The sequence below is a fragment of the Triticum dicoccoides genome, chromosome 6A, assembly GCF_002162155.2.
Source record: "Triticum dicoccoides isolate Atlit2015 ecotype Zavitan chromosome 6A, WEW_v2.0, whole genome shotgun sequence".
NCBI lineage: Eukaryota > Viridiplantae > Streptophyta > Magnoliopsida > Poales > Poaceae > Triticum > Triticum dicoccoides.
Genome location: NC_041390.1, coordinates 145,886,308 through 145,906,916, shown reverse-complemented (window position 1 = coordinate 145,906,916; position 20,609 = coordinate 145,886,308).

Sequence of the window (20,609 nt, the reverse complement as noted above, 5' to 3'; positions counted from 1 at the left end):
ATCCAGAGGCAACGCCACCGCTCACTGTTCATCCACCCCCCCCCCAACGCTCACTGTTCATCCAATCGATCGGCTTCTGTTAGCAGCAGTAGCGAAGGAATCGCTCTATCGGGTTCAGTTAACAGCCATCGATCGATCGCTTGGGTTCAGTAACGCGTAGCCTGCAGTGCAATCGCTCGGGTTCAGTTAGAGCCCAATGCCTCGCTCGGGTTCAGTTAGAGCCAACGCCTTGCACACACTCGCGTATGTGTACGAGAGAAACGCGCATCGCTCGGCCCCCGACCTCCCACCGTAACCGGGAACTCCCCAAAAGTTTCCTCGCCCTTGCATCTACGATGGTTTTTTCCATCATGGAGGGCCCAAAGAATGTCATGCAGCCGCGTCTCCGGCCCGCCCAAGACGAAAAGCCCATTTTCTGTCATGATTTTTTGTCATAGAAGTAGGAGCCCACCACATCTATGATGATACCGGGTTTTGTCACAATTATCATCGTAGAAGTGTCATATCTATGACAGAAATTTTTTTCGTTCAGCCCAAAATGTCACGGATGTGTCTTTTTTTGTAGTGAAGGCCAGAGCTTATTACCCGTTTGACACAGGAAGACCACTTCCTGGTATGACATGTGTATGAAAGACACACCTCACGGCGCTCTCGAGGATGACAAGAAGGATCCTGTCGAGAACAAACCGCCTGGTACACAGCCCGGAAATCGGCGCCCTAGGACACATCGCCCAAGAGAAAACACTGCCAACACCAGAGAAGACGAGACCCCGGACAACAAAGACCCTGCTGAGGTAGAATCCGAGCAGGACGAACAGGAAGGCGGGCAGGACAACTCTGATGAACAGACCACATATGGGGACTCGGAGGACAACAATTATCTCCCACCCTCCGAGGAAGAGGAGATCCTCAGTGACAAGGACTTTATCATGCCCAAGGAACCTCTCGAGTAGGAGCGCTTTAAATGCCAGCTTATAGCCACTGCAAGGAGCCTAAGAAAGAAGCAGCTGTAGCTTTAAGCAAGCCAAGATTGGCTCAATGATAGATGGACCGAGGTCTTGGCCGCTGAAGAACACGGCCTCAGCAGCTCAGTCAAAAGCCACCCAAAGAATAGGTGGCCCTCTCAATACGATGGCAGGGCGATGGAGCCCATACCACCATCGAATAATGCGGCAGGCCGACCACAGTTTGGTCCAGTCAAAGCAGCAGCCCAAGCAGAGCACCATACCAACACATCCGACCGTAAAAAAACAGCTCGGAGGAATACCCGCGATATCAACCAATACATTGAGGGTAGAGCAGGACGTACACGATCGATGTACAGATCACGAAGATATATCCCGACCGACGATGATGGTCGCCTATTCGGACGCTATAAAGCCGACCATGCCCGGGCCATACACCGTAAATGGAACCCGCCGGAGATGCTTCATTGTGTGGCCCAACATAGAGGAGCCGCACACCCTCTCTACTTCACTAACGAAGTAATGGAGCACGAATTCCCAGACGGGTTTAAACCCATCAACATCGAATCATACGATGGAACAACAGATCCCGCGGTATGGATCGAGGATTACCTCCTTCATATTCACATGGCCCGTGGAGATGACCTCCACGCCATTAAATACCTACCTCACAAGGTTAAAGGGCCAGCTCGGTACTGGCTAAATGATACGTCCATTTTGCATCATGCTTTTATATCGATATTTATTCCATTATGGGCTGTTATTACACATTATGTCACAATACTTATGCCTATTCTCTCTTATTTTACATGGTTTACATAAAGAGGGAGAATGCCGGCAACTGGGATTGTGGGCTGGAAAAGGAGCAAATATTAGAGACCTATTCTACACAGCTCCAAAAGTCCTGAAACTTCACGGAAGATGTTTTCAGAATATATAAAAAACACTGAGCGCAAGTAGTTCACCAGGGGAGCCACACCCTGCCCACGAGGGTGGGGGGGGCGCCCTACCCCCCTGGGCGCGCCCCTACCTTGTGGGCCCCCCTGGTGGCCCTCCGATGGCCATCTTCTGCTATATGGAGTCTTTCGATGAGGAAAAAATCATAAGCCATCTTTCCGGACAAGACTCCGCCGCCACGAGGCAGAACCTTGGCGGAACCAATATAGGGCTCTAGTGGAGTTGTTCTGTTGGGGAAACTTCCCTCCGGGAGGGGGAAATCATCGCCATCGTCATTACCAATGCTCCTCTCATCAGGAGAGGGCAATCTCCATCAACATCTTCACCAGCACCATCTCCTCTCAAAACCCTAGTTCATCTCTTGTATCCAATTCTTGTCTCTAAGCCCGGGATTGGTACATGTGGGTTGCTAGTAGTGTTAATTACTCCTTGTAGTTGATGCTGGCTAGTTGGTTTATTTGGTGGAAGATCATATGTTCAGATCCTATATGCATATTAATACCCCTCTGATTATGAACATGAATATGCTTTGTGAGTAGTTACGTTTGTTCCTGAGGACATGGGAGAAGTTTTGCTATTAGTAGTCATGTGAATTTGGTATTCATTCGATATTTTGATGAGATGTATGTTGTCTCTCCTCTAGTGGTGTTATGTGAACGTCGACTACATGACACTTCACCATTATTTGGGCCTAGAGGAAGGCATTGGGAAGTAATAAGTAGATGATGGGTTGCTAGAGTGACAGAAGCTTAAACCCTAGTTTATGTGTTGCTTCGTAAGGGGCTGATTTGGACCCACATGTTTCATGCTATGGTTAGGTTTACCTTAATACTTTTGTTGTAGTTGCAGATGCTTGCAATAGAGGTTAATCATAAGTGGGATGCTTGTCCAAGTAAGGGCAGAACCCAAGCACCGGTCCACCCACATACCAAGTTATCAAAGTACCGTGCGTGAATCATATGAATGTGATGAAACCTAGCTTGACGATATTCCCATGTGTCCTCGGGAGCGCTTCACATCATATAAGAGTTTGTCCAGGCTTGTCCTTTGCTATAAAAAGGATTGGGCCACCTTGCTGCACATTATTTACTTTTTTTACTTGTTACTCGTTACAAATTATCCTATCACAAAACTATCTATTACTTATTATTTCAGTGTTTGCAGAGAATACCTTACTGAAAACCGCTTATCATTTCCTTGTGCTCCTCGTTGGGTTCGACACTCTTACTTATCGAAAGTACTACGATAGATCCCCTATACTTGTGGGTCATCAAGACTCTTTTCTGGCGCCGTTGCCGGGGAGTGAAGCGCCTTTGGTAGGTGGAATTTGGTAAGGAAAAATTTATATAGTGTGCTGAAATTTACTGTCACTTGTTACTATGGAAAGTAATCCTCTGAGGGGCTTGTTCGGGGTATCTTGACCCAGAGCAGTAGAGCAAAGAGTTGCTCCTCAACCTACTGAACCTACTGAAAATGAAAATGTCTGCTTCGAAATTCCTTTGGGTATGTTAGAAAAACTGCTAGCTAATCCTTTTGCAGGAGATGGAACAAAGCATCCTGATGAGCACCTAATATATGTGGATGAAGTTTGTGGATTATTTAAGCTTGCAGGTGTGCCTGGAGATGTTATTAAAAAGAAGGTCTTCCCTTTATCTTTGAAGGGAGATGCATTGACATGGTATAGGCTATGTGATGATACGGGGTCATGGAACTACAAACGATTGAAATTGGAATTTCATCAGAAGTTTTATCCTATGCATCTTGTTCATCGTGATCGTAATTATATATATAATTTCTGGCCTCATGAAGGAGAAAGCATCGCTCAAGCTTGGGGGGGATTAAATCAATGTTATATTCATGCCCCAATCATGAGCTCTCAAGAGAAATGATTATTGAAAATTTATATGCTCGGCTTTCTGATAACAATCGCACCATGCTCGATACTTCTTGTGTTGGCTCTTTTATGACAAAGACTATTTAATTCAAATGGGATTTATTGGAAAGAATTAAACGCAACTCTGAAGATTGGGACCTCGACAAAGGTAAGGAGTCAGGTATGACACCTAAGTTTGATTGTGTTAAATCTTTTATGGATACCAATGTTTTCCGTAAATTTAGCGCTAAATGTGGACTTGACTCTGAGCTAGTAGCTTCTTTCTGTGAATCTTTTGCTACTCATGTTGATCTCCCTAGGGAGAAGTGGTTTAAATATCATCCTCCCATAGAAGTAAAAGTAGGTGCACCTATTAAAGTTGAAGAAAAGACTATCACTTATAATGATCCTATCATTCCTACTGCTTATGCTGAGAAACCACCTTTTCCTGTTGGGATAAAAGATCATGCTAAAGCTTCAACTATGGTTCGTAAAAGCAATATTAAAACTTATACACCTTCTGAGCACATTAAAGTTGAACCTGATATTGCTATTGTTAAAGATCTCTTGTCTGATAATATTGATGGGCATGTTATTCTTTTCCTTGATGAGACTCCTATAATTGCTAAACCTTGTGCTAAAGATAAAAACAGACCTGTGGTAGGCATGCCTGTTATTTCTGTTAAAATAGGAGATCATTGTTATCATGGCTTATGTGATATGGGTGCTAGTGCTAGTGCAATACCTTACGACTTATACAAAGAAGTTATGCATGATATTGCACCTGCTGAGATAGAAGATATTGATGTCACAATTAAACTTGCCAATAGAGATACTATTTCACCAATGGGAACTTTTAGAGATGTTGAAGTCTTGTGTGGGAAAACTTAATATCCTGCTGATTTTCTTGTTCTTGGTTCCCCACAAGATAGCTTTTGTCCCATTATATTTGGTTGACCCTTTTTAAACACTGTTAATGCTAGGATAGACTGCAACAAGGATGCTATTACTATTGGTTTAGGTGATATGTCTCATGAGTTTAATTTCTCTAAATTTTGTAGACAACACCGTGAAGAGGAATTGCCTAGTAAAGATGAAATTATTGATCTTGCTTCTATTGCCGTACCTCCTAGTGATCCTTTAGAACAATATTTGCTAGACCATGAAAATGATATGTTTATGAATGAAAGAAGGGAAATAGATGAAGTATTCTTTAAACAGGAACCCATCCTGAAACACAATTTGCCTGTTGAAATCCTAGAGGATCCTCCTCCACCTAAGGGTGATCCCGTGTTTGAGCTTAAACCGTTACCTGATACTCTTAAATATGCTTATCTTGATGAGAAAAAGATATATCCTATTATTATTAGTGCTAACCTTTCAGAGCATGAAGAAGAGAGATTATTGAAAACACTGAAGAAGCATCATGCTGCTATTGGATATACTCTTGATGGTCTTAAGGGCATTAGTCCCACTCTGTGTCAACACAAAATAAATTTAGAGGAAGATGCCAAACCAGTTCGTGATCATCAACGACGGCTGAATCCTAAGATGAAGGAAATGGTAAGAAAGGAAATACTAAAGCTTCTTGAGGCAGGTATAATTTATCCCGTTGCTGATAGTCAGTGGGTAAGTCCTGTCCATTGCGTCCCTAAGAAGGGAGGTATTACTGTCATTCCTAATGATAAAGATGAGTTGATCCCGCAAAGAATTATTACAGGTTATAGGATGGTAATTGATTTCCGCAAATTAAATAAAGCTACTAAAAAAGATCATTACCCCTTACCTTTTATCGATCAAATGCTTGAAAGATTATCCAAACATACACATTTTTGCTTTCTAGATCGTTATTCTGGTTTCCCTCAAATACCTGTGTCAGCCAATGATCAATCAAAGACTACTTTTACTTGCCCTTTCGGTACTTTTGCTTATAGACATATGCCTTTTGGTTTATGTAATGCACCTGCTACCTTTCAAAGATGCATGATGGCTATATTCTCTGACTTTTGTGAAAAGATTTGTGAGGTTTTCATGGACGATTTTTCCGTCTACTGATCCTCTTTTGATGACTGCTTAAGCAACCTTGATCGAGTTTTGCAGAGATGTGAAGAAACTAATCTTGTCTTGAATTGGGAAAAGTGCCACTTTATGGTTAATGAAGGTATTGTCTTGGGGCATAAAGTTCCTGAGAGAGGTATTGAAGTTGATAAAGCCAAGGTTGATGCTATTGAAAAGATGCCATGTCCCAAGGACATCAAAGGTATAAGAAGTTTCCTTGGTCACGCCTGTTTTTATAGGAGGTTCATTAAGGACTTCTCAAAAATTTCTCAGCCTCTGACTAATTTATTACAAAAAGATATACCATTTGTTTTTTATGATGATTGTGTAGAAGCATTTGAAATACTTAAGAAAGCATTGATCTCTGCACCTATTAGTCAGCCAGCTGATTGGAATTTAGCTTTTGAAATTATGTGTGATGCTAGTGATTATGCTGTAGGTGTTGTTCTAGGGCAAAGAGTTGATAAGAAATTAAATGTTATTCAATATGCTAGTAAAACTCTAGACAGTGCTCAAAGAAATTATGCTACTACTGAAAAAGAATTCTTAGCAGTTGTATATGCTTGTGATAAGTTCAGACCTTATATTGTTAATTCTAAAGTAACTATTCACACGGATCATGCTGCTATTAAATATCTTATGGAAAAGAAAGATGCTAAACCTAGACTTATTAGATGGGTTCTCTTGCTACAAGAATTTGATTTGCATATCATTTATAGAAAGGGAGGTGAGAACCCCATTGCAGACAACTTGTCTAGGTTAGAAAATGTGCTTGATAACCCACTACCTATTGATGATAGCTTTCCTGATGAACAATTAAATGTCATAAATGCTTCTCACACTGCTCCATGGTATGCTGATTATGCTAATTACATTGTTGCTAAATTTATACCACCTAGTTTCACATACCGGCAAAATAAAAAGTTCTTCTATGATTTGAGACATTACTTTTGGGATGACCCACACCTTTATAAAGAAGGAGTAGATGGTGTTATTAGACGTTGTGTACCTGAGCATGAACAGGAACAGATCCTACGCAAGTGTCACTCCGAGGCTTATGGAGGACACCATGCTGGAGATAGAACTGCACACAAGGTATTGCAATCCGATTTTTATTGGCCTACTCTCTTCAAGGATGCCCGTAAGTTTGTCTTGTCTTGTGACGAATGTCAAAGAATTGGTAATATTAGTAGACGTCAAGAAATGCCTATGAATTATTCACTTGTTATTGAACCATTTGATGTTTGGGGCTTTGATTATATGGGACCTTTTCCTGCCTCTAATGGATATACACATATTTTAGTTGCTGTTGATTACGTTACTAAGTGGCTAGAAGCTATTCCAACTAGTAGTGCTGATCATAACACCTCTATTAAGATGCTTAAAGAAGTTATTTTTCCAAGGTTTGGAGTCCCTAGATATTTAATGACTGATGGTGGTTCACATTTTATCCATGGTTCTTTCCGTAAAATGCTTGCTAAATATGATGTTAATCATAGAATTGCATCTCCTTATCACCCGCAGTCTAGTGGTCAAGTAGAATTGAGTAATAAAGAACTCAAATTAATTTTGCAAAAGACTGTTAATAGATCTAGAAAGAATTGGTCCAAGAAACTTGATCATGCATTATGGGCGTATAGAACTGCATATAAAAATCCTATGGGTATGTCTCCGTATAAAATGGTTTATGGAAAAGCCTGTCACTTACCTCTCGAACTAGAACATAAGGCATATTGGGCGATTAAAGAGCTCAATTATGATTTTAAACTTGCCGGTGAGAAGGGGTTATTTGATATTAGCCCACTTGATGAATGGAGAACCCAAGCCTATGAGAATGCCAAATTATTTAAAGAAAAAGTTAAAAGATGGCATGACAAAAGAATACAAAAGCGTGAGTATAATGTAGGTGATTATGTATTGCTATACAACTCTCGTTTAAGATTTTTTGCAGGAAACTTCTCTCTAAATAGGAAGGTCCTTACGTTATCGAGGAGGTCTATCGTTTCGGTGCCATAAAAATCAACAACTTCGAAGGCACAAATCCGAAGGTGGTGAACGGTCAAAGAATTAAACATTATATCTCAGGTAATCCTATAAATGTTGAAACCAATGTTATTGAAACCGTAACCCCGGAGGAATACATAAGGGACACTTTCCGGAACGTTTCAGACTCCGAAAAGGAATAGGTATGTGGTACAGTAAGTAAACCGACTCCAAAACAGTTCTAATGGCAATTTTCTTCCGTTTTGGAATATTTAGAAAAATAGAAAAATAAGAAGCAGTCCGGGAAGGACACAAGGGCTCCACGAGGGTGGAGGGCGCGTCCTACCCCCCTGGGCGCGCCCCCCTACCTCGTGGGCACCTCGTGTGCTCTCCGGACTCCATTTTTGTACACAACACATATTTTGGTCAGTAAAAATTCATTATATAACCTCCTGAAGGTTTTGACTCCCGTATCACGCAATTTTCCTCTGTTTGTGTTTCGAGCTGTTGCTGCTGCAGATTAGAACAAGATGTCTTCGCAAGAGTCAGTCAGGGAGAGCCGGGTGTCTCATCCGACACCGAGATCAATGACAAACAACAATGTTGACCACTTTGGGCCAGCAACGGAGGAAGAGATGGAGGCTGATTTAAAGAGAATAGATGCCATGGAGGAGGATCAAGAAGTCACTTCTCGCTTCCGAGCTGGATTCACCATGGGGGAACTGCAGGTCTCGGCTATTCCAAACTCGGTTATCCCTCCAATGTTAGATTTCTTTCTTAAGAGAATATGAAAAAGAGTGCCCCTGGTTCTCCCGCAGCTATGCAGCACCCTTGGGTGCAGGGAGCATTGGCTATTACAGGAAAACTTCGAAAGGAAATAATGGACCTCAAGCAGCAAGTCAATAAGCTTGAGGAGGAGAATCGTATCCTGAGGGGCATCATCGCCAAGAATATCACATCACCATCCCCGAAAAAGGAGACATAATCATATGGGTATGGGCACTCCCATTGGCAACTGCCAAGCTTGGGGGAGTGCCCCGGTATCGTATCACCATCACTTTTATCTTTAGCGCTTTTCTTAGTTCGATCCTTTTGATAATATTTTGATCTAGTAGAATAAAAGTTCTTAGTATGATCTAGTTGTGAGTTTTGCATTATGATCCTTCTATGTAATCGAGTCCATGAGCTATATATAACTAGTCGTCAACCCGTGCATTCGCCCGGGCTAGTCTTGACGGTTCTGCAAAACATTATTATTTTGCCATTTGTGTTTCCTTCTATTTTCTATGCATGCATGACTTATATGAGATTGTTAATTTGTAAGCTACTTTAAGAAAGTAATTCAGATATCATTGTATTGTAATTTTTCAAATTTATTTAAAAACAACTTCATATAAAAGAATCATTTATGAATTCACATTAATAAAATTCTTACATGTTCGGCGTTGCAGCGTTAAACTAATATGTACTCCCTCTGTAAAGAAATATAAGAGCATTTAGATGACTATTTTTGTGATCTCAACATTCTTATATTTCTTTACGGAGGGAGAATTATTTAACTTGCAACAACCATCCAACTATTTCATCTCAAAGAAGAAGAAAAAACCCAACTTTAAAATGGTGCAAAACATGAGGTGGACGTACATAGATTTGTAGATCCCTTTTCCTGCAGAGTTTATATCTATTTGACATTTACTTCAGAATTTAAGAATTCATTTCATGTAGCAAAGAACTACTAAGTCATTTTTGTTTGTGACAATATGCATCTGAGAATTTAAAGCACCAAGAACAAAGGATTCAACAGCCGAGGAGTTTCAGTTGTCAGGTCCTAAATGAAATAAAGAAACCAATATTTAGAAAACTCCAAATACTATATTGTAATGGTTCCAAATAAAATTTGAAAATAGACATACCTAGGCCTTAAACATCATGCATCATGCATGCATAACTGCAAATATATATATATATATATATATATATATATATATATCCTAAGAAAACACTGAAAATAACGTAGCCAACATGTAGGAATAGAATAGTCCAACATATTTTTCTCAACACAAACACTATTGATAGTTTAGAGTTCATATTATTACCAAGAAAATGGAAGCGAAAGCAAGCAAAATAATTATACTGGGCCATGCTTTAAGGAAAAATATATATTTCTGACGTGGTGCTTTAAAAAAAACATGTACCATGGTATCCTGCAACAATCATGATGAAGTAAAGTATATATGTTCTACTATTCAAATTTCTAAAGTTGATTGATGATGACAAACATTTGTTCTTATAGTTCAATAACAACATTATGGTACTTCAATAAGAAACAAAAGAAGACACAACTTCAATGGTGTCCTTCACTTCCATTGGTACCTTCTATCCATCCGGTTTAAAAAAGTCAATGAGAAAATTTTGTAAAAATGTAATGATCCTGAGATCAAACCTGTTGTACACAATTAGACATGCTCCTCTAGACTCTGAAACATAAACCAATGTACATCAAGGACAAATTAGGTCTAGACATGATCATGGTGGCAAATTGATTGTATAGGTTAGTAACCATAGAACAAAACTACATTAGGATTTTGGTAGGTTCAAACCTTCGACATGAGAAGAACAGATATAAGAGAGCAAATAACATGTGCCAATACTAATTTTCATATTAAGACTTTTCATCTATGTTAAATTTTATATCATGCATATACGCTGCCATAATCCAACTATTACACGACTTTATTCAGTATCATCATCGCCACATGGATTTTAAATGAACCTCAAGTCCGTGTGGTGGAAGAGATAAATGTCACAGTGGAGGATATATAGATCAATAGAAAGATATGATTGCACCAATCAATACTAACCTGTGGGCATTGAAGATTCTAGTCTGCTGATCAGGCACATATATCAAACATGCATGATATTTATGCTATGGCCATGGATGTGAGCCTATTGTTTGCGATTGAAGCTGCTTTTACGCTACCACGCATCCTGTACTGCAGAAGATCGGGCTACTCCTGCTCAAACGCGCAACAACCGCCACAACTCAAGAGAACAGAGATCCATTAACTCACACAGATAAAGCTTGAACGTATGAGATATTGAGATGAGACGATAGATGGGGGATTAATTTATTTTCTATGAAGGAAAGATTGTGATAAAGTAAGCTGCAAATTGTTTTATGTGTATTCAAATGTACCTGTTGTGTTGTGAACCCTTCTTAGAGGAATCAACACATACTTTAGTTCACGCATATCTTTATGTCTGTGTATGTCTACAGCTGTGCTAGTATTGTTCAGTCAAAATTGCTATATACATTCTGAATATAATTTGTGTATAATAGATGATTGCATACCTCAACATGTATCTATATATGATACTCCTGGTTTTCCTCATCTATTGAACTGATTAGAAGCATGCGTGGCTTGCGGAACTGCGTGTCCGGCAGCACTGCCTTGAATAATGCCTGCTTGTCTCCAACTCTCCATACCCCTCATGTCCAGAGCGCCAGGCCTCCAGTGCTATTGCTTTCTCAGGCTATATTATGAACTTAAGGAGAAAGACACATAACTGCACTAATTATTTTATGTAAACTCAGAAAAAAGTGAATAACAACATGGATATGTGAAACATCTCTTACCTTCTACGATCTTGAGCGGTCAAAATTTTCAAAGCAGTTTTTCCTCCCCCATTGAGAGAATAGCATATATAGGCTCCACGTGCAGTTGTTTTTGGGATTTTTCTTGGTACTGATTATTTAGAAATAGATGAGCTATGAGTGATGTGCATAACTTCTAATGTCCCTAAAGATATTATCCGTCACTCACTCTAGTGATCTAAATACCGTGCTTCCAAGAATTTATTTTTTTGGTACATAAATCATCATCTCCTCCATAACAAAGAAATATCCTCAGACTTTACACAATGAATAAAGGTAGCAAGAGATTACCTCACATATATATTGTAGTTATCTTTTCAATGAAACATCATTCGCTTTTATTCTGATTGGACAAAGTGAATGTTCTTTTTTTAGTCATAGTGACCCAAGACATAAATCAACTTGTATCTTCACATTCGAGCTTAGCATAGAAACTGAAAATTGCCTAAAAGGTTAAGATTTGCACATGATCCAAGTGACCCAATCTAGCCACGGTAAAGTCTACGAAGATGATTGACTACCTTACTGTGTAATTAACTGATGGAAATTTGGCTCCGCTTCTAGGATAATTCTGCTACTACTTTACCAGTTGGATTTTTTTCATTAGAATAAAAGAACACAAACCATTATGAGGCTGCTATGGAATTAGCAGAACCATGATTCTGATCTTTTTTGCATGAACCATGATTCTAATCTGCTATAAGATTTATCCTTAAGTTCATCATATTCAGACCTCACATGTGAAAAAACACCTAGCAAAACCGTGTATGCATGAAAGAAACATCAACAGTTAGTATTATCTAGATAATCATGGGAAGAACATATAGAAGTTAATAAAGTTTGGGAGGAATCGATCAAGTGTGGGGAATTTACCTGGTTGCTAGCTAGGTAGCATGGTCTATTAGCAAATAAAGCATGTACTGCAGGATTCAATCTACGTCGTCGTTGCCTGTTAATACGTGCGCTTCTGGGCAGCTTGTGGTTGCTAGCTAGCTAGCATGGTCTATTAGCAAATAGAGCACGTACTACAGGATTTATTCTATGTCATCGTTGCCGGGTAGTACGTGCACATTTGGGCAGCTTGCTTCGTCATATTCGTCGGCGGCACATGCCGCGCCGTGCCAATATAAATAAAACCTGGCATATAACCAATAGTCACAATGAAACATCATTCGCTTTTATTCTGATTGGACAAAGTGAATGTTCTTTTTTTGGTCACACTGACCCAAGACATAAATCAACTTGTATCTTCAAATTCGAGCGTAGCATAGAAACTGAAAATTGCCTAAAAGGTTAAGATTTGCACATGATCCAAGTGAACCAATCTAGCCACGGTAAAGTCTACAAAGATGATTCACTACCTTACTGTGTAATTAACTGATGGAAAATTGGCTCAGCTTCTAGGATAATCCTGCTACTACTTTACCAGTTGGATTTTTTTTCATTAGAATAAAAGAACACAAACCATTATGAGGCCGCTACGGAATTAGCAGAACCATGATTCTGATCTTTTTTTGCATGAACCATGATTCTAATCTGCTATAAGATTTATCCTTATGTTCGTCATATTCAGACCTCACATGTGAAAAAACACCTAGCAAAACTATGTATGCATGAAAGAAACATCAACAGTTAGTATTATCTAGATAAACATGGGAAGAATATATAAAAGTTAATAAAGTTTATTAGGAATCGATCAAGTGTGGGGAATTCACCGGTTGCTAGCTAGCTAGCATGGCCTATTAGCAAATAGAGCCCGTACTGTAGGATTCAATATACGTCGCTGTTGCCGGGTAATACGTGCGCATTTGGGCAGCTTGTGGTTGCTAGTTATCTAGCATGGTCTTTTAGCCAATAGAGCACGTACTGCAGGATTCAATCTACGTCATATTCGTCGGCTGACACGTGCGGCGCCATGCCAATATAAATAAAACCTGTCATATAAAAATCACATACGATATTTGTGGCATGTTCAAACCATCAATAGAAAGATCACATTAAGCAAACCTTCACTATTCTTGATTTCATATATGTGAAGGGAGAAGCGACCATGTACAACACATATTTTTGTTGTACTTCTCTAATCCACACATATCCTTTATTGAACCAATCTGATATCCTAGCAGCAAGAACAAGAGGACACCTTCGTCTAAAAAAGGAGAAGAGGAGACCATAGCTTGTGGGAGGGACGACATGAAAGGAGTTGCAGACAACATGGAGACTTGATGGTTGTACATGGCGGCTTCTTGAAGGGCACTTCGGCGATGGTGCCGGCGCATGGCGCTCAAACGAAAGCGGCCAGAGGCATCTTGTAGTTTCGTACGTGGATATCTCATACGCAGCTGGTTGTTGGATGCCATTTTTTTCATGTTTTTTACGATGGTTAATCTATACTGTAATAATTCGGTCCCACCGCGGATGAACGGCTCCTAATTTCTAATTAACGTGGTAATTACTTGAGAGTCTGTAATTAGTATAGGTATAGATAGATAAAGATTAGTGTTGAGTCAAGGGCTTGATTATTTTGCCATGATCTTAAGTGAATAAAAGAAAAGAGAAAGAATGAAAAAAGAATAAAAGAGATCATGTGGATCTTATGGAGAGTAATGAGCTCACATAGAAAGAGTATGATGAATAAAAGTTGTTGAGAGTTGACAAACATATTTTTGGTCATCGTTGCAATTAATAGGAAGTAATAAAGAAAGAGAGGTCTTCACATATAAATATACTATCTTGGACATCTTTTATGATTGTGAGCACTCATTAAAATATGACATGCGAAAGAGTTGACGTTGGACAAGGAAGACAATGTAATGGGTTATGTTTTCTTACATCTGAGATAAATTATATTGTCTTGGATCATCCAACATGATTGAGCTTGCCTTTCTCCCTCATGCTAGCCAAATTCTTTGCACCAAGTAGAGATACTACTTGTGCTTCCAAACACCCTTAAACCAGTTTTGCCATGAGAGTCCACCATACCTACCTATGGATTGAATAAGATCCTTCAAGTAAGTTGTCATCGGTGCAAGCAATAAAAATTGCTCTCTAAATATGTATGACTTATTAGTGTGGGAGAAAATAAACTTTATACGATCGTGTGATATGGAAGAAATAAAAGCGACAGACTGCATAATAAAGGTCCATATCACAAGTGGCAATATAAGGTGACATTCTTTCGCATTAAGATTTTGTGCATCCAACCATAAAAGCGCATGACAACCTCTGCCTCCCTCTGCGAAGGGCCTATCTTTTACTTTTATCTCCTACCTTGCATAAGAGTCATGGTGATCCTCACCCTTCCTTTTTACATTTTATCTTTTGGCAAGCACAACATGTTGGAAAGATCCTGGTATATATGGCTAATTGGATGTGAGTTTTCATGAATTATTATTGTTGACATTGCCCTTGAGGTAAAACTTTGGGAGGCAAAACTATAAGCCCCTATCTTTCTCTGTGTCCGATTAAAAACTCCATACCCATAAGTATTGCGTGAGTGTTAGCAATTGTGAGAGACTATATGATAGTTGAGTATGTGGACTTGCTGAAAAGATCTTATGTTGACTCTTTCCTATGTTATGATAAATTGCAATTGCTCCAATGACTGAGATTATAGTTTGTTAGTTGTTAATGAAGTTTATGATTCATACTTGAAATTGTGATTGAATTATTACTCTAGCATAGGAGATCATATGACAATAATTACATAAGTTGTTGTTCTAAGAATGATCATGATGCCCTCATGTCCGTATTTTATTTTTATCGACACCTCTATCTCTAAACATGTGGACATATTTTTCGATTTCGGCTTTCGCTTGAGGACAAGCGAGGTCTAAGCTTGGGGGAGTTGATATGTCCATTTTGCATCATGCTTTTATATCGATATGTATTGCATTATGGGCTGTTATTACACATTATGTCACAATACTTATGCCTATTCTCTCTTATTTTACAAGGTTTACATAAAGAGGGAGAATGCCGACAGTTGGGATTCTGGTCTGGAAAAGGAGCAAATATTAGAGACCTATTCTGCACAGCTCCAAAATTCCTGAAACTTCACGAAAGACGTTTTCAGAATATATAAAAAATACTGAGCGCAAGAAGTTCACCAGGGGAGCCACACCCTACCCACGAGGGTGGGGGCGCCCCCTACCTCGTGGGCCCCCCTGGTGGCCCTCTGATGGCCATCTTCTACTAATGGAGTCTTTCGATGAGGAAAAAATCATAAGCCATCTTTTCGGAGGAGACTCTGCCGCCACGAGGCGGAACCTTGGTGGAACCAATCTAGGGCTCTGGCGGAGCTGTTCTGCCGGGGAAACTTCCCTCTGGGAGGGGGAAATCATTGCCATCGTCATCACCAATGCTCCTCTCATCGGGAGAGGGAAATCTCCATCAGCATCTTCACCAGCACCATCTCCTCTCAAAACCCTATTTCATCTCTTGTATCCAATTCTTGTCTCTAGGCCCGGGATTGGTACCTGTGGGTTGCTAGTAGTGTTAATTACTCCTTGTAGTTGATGCTAGCTAGTTGGTTTATTTGGTGGAAGATCATATGTTTAGATCCTATATGCACATTAATACCCCTCTGATTATGAACATGAATATGCTTTGTGAGTAGTTACGTTTGTTCCTGAGGACATGGGAGAAGTCTTGCTATTAGTAGTCATGTGAATTTGGTATTCGTTCGATATTTTGATGAGATGTATGTTGTCTCTCCTCTAGTGGTGTTATGTGAACATCGACTACATGACACTTCACCATTATTTGGTCCTAGAGGAAGGCATTGGGAAGTAATAAGTAGATGATGGGTTGCTAGAGCGACAAAAGCTTAAACCCTAGTTTATGTGTTGCTTCATAAGGGGCTAATTTGGACCCACATGTTTCATGCTATGGTTAGGTTTACCTTAATACTTTTGTTGTAGTTGCGGATGCTTGCAATAGAGGTTAATCATAAGTGGGATGCTTCTCCAAGTAAGGGTAGCACCCAAGCACCGGTCCACCCACATACCAAATTATCAAAGTACCAAACGCGAATCATATGAACGTGATGAAACCTAGCTTGACGATATTCCCATGTGTCCTCGGGAGCGCTTTACATCATATAAGAGTTTGTCCAGGCTTGTCCTTTGCTACAAAAAGGATTGGGCCACCTTGCTGCACTTTATTTACTTTTGTTACTTGTTACTCGTTACAAATTATCCTATCACAAAACTATCTGTTACTTATTATTTCAGTGCTTGCAGAGAATACCTTACTGAAAACCGCTTATCATTTCCTTCTGCTACTCGTTGGGTTCGACACTCTTACTTATCGAAAGGACTACGATAGATCCCCTATACTTGTGGGTCATCACTAAATAGTTTGCCAGAAAATTCCATTGGCAACTAGGAAGATTTGGTAGACGCCTTTCGAGGCAATTTCCAGGGAACATATGCCCGGCCATTATACGCCGATGACTAAAGTCACATTGTCCAGGAGCCCGGCGAGTCAGCCAGGGAGCTCTGGACCAGGTTCTTAGTCAAAAAGAACCAAATTGTCGACTGTCCAGACACAGAAGCCCTTGCGGCCTTCAGACACAGCGTCCGGGATGAATGGCTAGCGCGTCACCTTGGCCAGGAAGGACCCAAATCCATGGCAGCCCTTACCGCTCTAATGACCCTCTTCTGCGCGGGAGAAGACAACTGGCTGGCTCGTAAAAACAATGACGTCAGCAGCCCGGGCACCTCCGAAATCCGAGATGGCAACGGCAAGCCACGACAAACAGTCGCAGTAATATACGCGACACAGCGGTGAATGCCGGATTTCACAATCCAAAGCCCGGTCAACTGTGACGCCCCCGATTCAATCATACACTAATCATACACGCAAACGTGTACGATCAAGATCAGGGACTCACGGAAAGATATCACAACACAACTCTACAAATAAAATAAGTCATCCAAGCATCATATTACAAGCCAGGGGCCTCGAGGGCTCGAATACAAGAGCTCGATCATAGCCGAGTCAGCGGAAGCAACAATATCTGAGTACAGACATAAGTTAAACAAGTTTGCCTTAAGAAGGCTAGCACAAACTGGGATACAGATCGAAAGAGGCGCAGGCCTCCTGCCTGGGATCCACCTAAACTACTCCTGGTCGTCGTCAGTGGGCTGCACGTAGTAGTAGGCACCTCCCGAGTAGTAGTAGTAGTAGTAGTAGTAGTAGTAGTAGTAGTAGTAGTAGTAGTAGTAGTAGTAGTAGTAGTAGTAGTAGTAGTCGACGGTGGCGTCTGGCTCCTGGACTCCAACGTCTGGTTGCAGCAATCGGATATAGGAAAGGGAAAAAGGGGGAGAAAAGCAACCATGAGTACTCATCCAAAGTACTCACAAGCAAGGGGCTACACTACATATGTATGCATTGGTATCAAATGAAAAAGGGGGTATCTTATGTGGACTAAACTGCAGAATGCCAGAATAAGAAGGGGATAGCTAGTCCTGTCGAAGACTACGCTTCTGGCAGCCCCCGCCTTGCAGCATGTAGAAGAGAGTAGACTGAAGTCCTCCAAGTATCATCGCATAGCATAATCCTAACCGATGATCCTCCCCTCGTTGCCCTGTGAGAGAGCGATCACTGGTTGTATCTGGCACTTGGAAGGGTGTGTTTTATTAAGTATCCGGTTCTAGTTGTCATAAGGTCAAGGTACAACTCCAAGTCGTCCTGTTACCGAAGATCACGGCTATTTGAATAGATTAACTTCCCTGCAGGGGTGCACCACATAACCCAACACGCTCGACCCCATTTGGCCGGACACACTTTTCTGGGTCATGCCCGGCCTCGGAAGATCAACACGTCGCAGCCCCACCTAGGCACAACAGAGAGGTCAGCACGCCGGTCTAAATCCTATGGCGCAGGGGTCTGGGCCCATCGCCCTTTGCACACCTGCACGTTGCGAACGCGGCCGGTGAGCAGACCTAGCAACCTCCATTACAAAGGAAGTTGTGTTACTCTGTCCAACCCGGCGCGCGCCGCTCAGTCGCTGACGTCACGAAGGCTTCGGCTGATACCACGACGTCGAGTGCCCATAACTGTCCCCGCGTAGATGGTTAGTGTGTATAGGCCAGTAGCCAGACTCAGATCAAATACCAAGATCTCATTAAACGTGTTATCTTGAAGACACTGCGAACGCCGACCAGGGCCAGGCCCACCTCTCTCCTAGGTGGTCTCAACCTGCCATTTCGCTCCTCCACAAAGATCCACCCAGAGGGCCATCGGGACAAAGGTCCTTTTAGCCCCCAATCCGTGAATCACTCGCGGGTACTCCTCGAGCCAACCCGACTTTATTCATCACATGTATCATGTATAAAGTATAGGTATATACCCGTGATCAACTCCCGGGTGATCACGGCCCGATAGTATAGCATGGCAGACGGACAAGAATGTATGGCCACTGATGATAAACTAGCATCTTATACTAAGCATTTAGGATTGCAGGTAAGGTATCAACAGTTGTAGCAACAATGATAGGCTATGCATCAGGATAGGATTAACGGAAAGCAGTAACATGCTACACTACTCTAATGCAAGTAGTATAGAGGAGAGTAGGCGATATATGGTGATCAAGGGGGGGGCTTGCCTGGTTGCTCTGGCAAGAGAGAGTGGTCGTCAACACCGTAGTCATACTGGGTAGCAGCGGCGTCGGTCTCGGTGTCTAGCGAGAGAGGAGGGGGAAGAAACAATAAATATAATGCAAACAAATGCATGACGATGCATGACATGACAAAGTGTGATGCTAGGTGTGCCCTAACGCGGTACGAGGTGGTACCGGTGAAGGGGGAAAACATCCGGGAAAGTATCCCCGGTGTTTCGTGTTTTTGGGTAGAGGAGCCGGAGGGGGAAAGTTCCGTGTTTGCTATGCTAGGGATGCATGGCGGACAAACCGGCTGTGTATCCGGGTTCGTCTCGTCGTTCTGAGCAATTTTCATGTACAAAGTATTTTCATCCGAGTTATGGATTATTTGATATTAATTTTTAAAGATTTAAATCATTTTCAGAATTAACAGAATTAATTAAATTAGAAAATGCAATTATGACATCAGCAAGATGTCAGGGTGATGTCAGCGGTCAGCTTTGACTGTTTGACTAGTCAAACTGGCCGTTGGGTCCCACATGTCATAGGCTGAACACTAACTAACCAGGTTTAGTTAGTCTAACTAATTAAATAGGTTTATTAACTGTAATTAATTAGGTTAATTAATTAATTAATTGATTTTTTTAATTAATTATATATATTTTTATAAATCGTTTTTGTTCTAGGCTAGGCCCACCTGTCATTGGCACATGGGGGTGGGGCCTAGCTGTCATAGGCCCATAGGGCCTTAGCGGGCACTAGCCGGTGTGGTTACGGGCACAGGGGCATTGGCGTCGCCCACACTGAGGCCGAACCGGACCGGGGGAGACAAGGCGAAGCCGCGGCCGGAGCAGGACTAAGCGGGCGTGGCCGACTACCAGCGACGGCGTACGATAGTGGCGAAAGTAGGGACTCGAGTGGGGGGGGCAGCGCGTCGGAGGCGGGTGCAGATGGCCGCGGTGGTGTGCACGCGTGGAACAGGTGAAGCGAGGGGGCGTGGCGAGGTCTTGGCGGGCAGGCGCGCGGGCGACGCGGCCTCGAGCGGACAACCGGCACGCGAAGGCCGCAGCAGAGAGCATGCGGCCACGGCAGCAGGGGGAAAGGTGCGGGCGGCAGTGAGGGAGACGGTTAGGGGACGGGGGCGTCCAGGACCTGCGCGGGGGTGACGGAGCGCGACCGGGCGCGTGCGGCGCGGGGTGCGCGCGGGTGTGAGAGGAAAGGAGGCCGAGGGCCTCACCGGGGCGTGTAGGGGTCCGGGCAGCGGGGGTCGAGGGGGGTGATGGCGACGATGGCGTAGAGTGAAGCAGGCCGGCGAGGGAGACGGTTCGGCAAGGTGGAGACGAGGACGACGGCAACGGGATCCAAGGGCGGCGGGGTCGAACGGTGGGTGTCGGCGGCGTGGTTCGGGCGACGGCGTGGCAGCTTCGGGGCGGCGGCGGTGAGGCATGGTGTCGGGGACGAGCGGCGGCGTTGCGGCCTCGTCTAAGTCGTGCCCCGATCCAGAGGGAGTCG